Genomic DNA, 2,654 nt, shown 5'->3' on the forward strand with positions numbered 1-2,654 from the left:
GCTCCAAATGACACAATTCGGTTAAATTATTTATTTACAATTAAGAGGAAAACCAATGCGAATGACATAGACGATTTCACCTTCAAACTAGCAATTTTGACATGTCATGACCCTCTATTGACAATTAATCAAGCAGACATTTCAATCTGCGAAATTTACGCGGACTTTTAGTATTTTGACGTAGGAGGGTAAACGATCCAGTAAATGAACAAATAAGGACTACCCTGACATTGACCTAAAATTAAGGTATATGAGAATCGTTCTATATATAATTTTTATATTTTGTGTGTCTGTACACAGTAGGTATACACTCTTAAATTATTTAAATATCAAAAAATCAAATAAAATGCGTGGTATTAATTATTATAACTTATTTTATTTAACAAAAGGATAAATTGCCAGTAAATGAACTGGGAATTTCAGTGAATGAACGAACTCTATCTAGTGCATAAACTCTCGATTCCTATTAATAAATAAATTCTTAAATATATTTTCGGCTTGGAATTCAAAAAAAATTGTCAGATTTTCACAGTTTTTGACTTATTGTATATTTTTTTCTACATTTTGCGCGATAAATCAAAAACTATTTTACATAATAATAATAAATAAAACCTGTTTTAGAATGTATAATAGAGCCCTTTCTGTATAATAGAGAAAAACTTAATGCCCATGTTGCACCCAAGTCGCTGGAAGTGCAACATCAGCTGCTGAATGTTTTGAGAGTAGTGAGAACAATATACCTACCGTAACACATGTTATCAGATTTGTTCCTTTGAGCCGAGAAGCCACATGTTCTGATGCTTTTTAGACAATCTAAGATCTCTCATTAAGTGGTCCAAATCATTTTGATTGAATAGTCTAAGTTGAGATGTAAAAGTCACTACATCGTCACTACCTTCTGAAAGTTCTTGAAGTAGATTGGAGGTACTGGGTTGGGGCTGAGGTACAGATTTATCACCAGAAGTCAGAATCGTTCTAATTGTAGACTGCAAGTTACAATAGAGTCGCTTGGAACAATTTTTTTGCTGTTTCTTCTGGTTATATTCACAATGCAGAAATAATAATCATCATGGTGTTTAGATGGTTCGCGCCAAATTATAATACTTTTTTTAGTAAAAGTAGGGTCTATTCTTATTTGCTCATAAACGCAATGAGGAAATACAGCTTCCACATATAAAAATTTGGAGTCCAGGCCTTGCTGTTAGCTGCTAATGGGTTCTCAAAGTAGCCCGAGTATGCTTGTTTTACAAAGTTAGACACACTTGCACGACATTCTTTAATACGTACTCGCCACCAAATGGTACAAAAATGATTGGAATAACTTGCAGATGTTCTTCTTGATGTTAACACCTCGATAAATTTTGGAAATTACTTGTGTGATCTTAATAAAGTGTGAACATACAAAGTGTGAGTATAGTGCAAAATATGGGGGTACCTGTATCTCAAAAACTAGAGCTGCTGTGTAAAAAATTAAAGTAGATCTGAAATCAACGACGTCAAATTAGTAAGAAACAGTTTCAAAACCTAATAAAACAAAAAAGTTGAATTTTGTATGCCAGTGAAATGATTCGGAATCGGAAGCCACTTTATATATCGCGAAATTTGGAAATGTAGTCAAATTTTCGAAATCCATATTTATCAATGAAAAGCGACATAATTTTGTAAGTAGTACTTACTTACTTCAGTTTACTATTTTGAACAGTTTCGCAGAGGTACAACAATCGGCCTCATTCAATCAGCCGCCATATTTATAGTAACAGGCAAATAAATACAATTAAGTATTGGAACTACAATACCTATGCTCCTAAATGTATCTTAAAAAACAAGTCTCATTCAGCGTTACAAGTGCAGAAGAGGAAGTAGACAGACGGATTAACATCAGTTCGAACAAGTACTGGGCACAAAAGGAAAGAATGAAAGGAGCTTACCCAGTACATCTTAAAAGATCCGTTACAGATACATGCATCCTGCCATGCCTCACCTATGCCAGCCAAACATGGGTCCAGACAAAGAATATAAAAAGAATAATAGTGACTTGCTAAAGGGCGATGGCAAGGAGCATAACTTAAGGAAAAAATATTCAAAGTGAGAATTGAAGACATAAGAAAAAAGACAAAGCCTACAGACACCTTGAGACATGCCCTAAAACTGAAATGCAAATGGTCATATTGTATCGATTTTTACAGATGAAAGAAGGACAGGAAAAATTTCCCCTTGGCCAGGTCCAGCAGGCAAAAGAAAAATAGGTAGACCGAAGACGCGTTGGTCTAATGCTATTGTGCAAATCGCGAGAGAAAATTAGCTTGATAGTACCAAAGACAGAGAGAAATGGGGATACCCAAGAGGGATCCTTATCCAAGAAAGAAGAATACCAGAATAAATATTTTAAAAAAAATCTAAAGAAAAATTAAACCGACTTCAAAAACCACAAACACTAAAAAGTAAAAATAATTTTAGTGATTGTGGTTTTTGAAGTCGGTTTTATTTTTCTTTTGAAAATTTTTTATTTCACAATTTTTAGTGGCCCCACTGTACTATAATATGCCATACCCAGTTAAAACAGTTAGTAAACAGTAGGGTTAGGGTACACTGATCGCGAGCAATTTGCTCTTATCCATTGAGGAGTTCCGTTCTCCATCTCGGAAGATATTCAT

This window comes from Maniola jurtina, chromosome 16, assembly GCF_905333055.1.
Source record: "Maniola jurtina chromosome 16, ilManJurt1.1, whole genome shotgun sequence".
NCBI lineage: Eukaryota > Metazoa > Arthropoda > Insecta > Lepidoptera > Nymphalidae > Maniola > Maniola jurtina.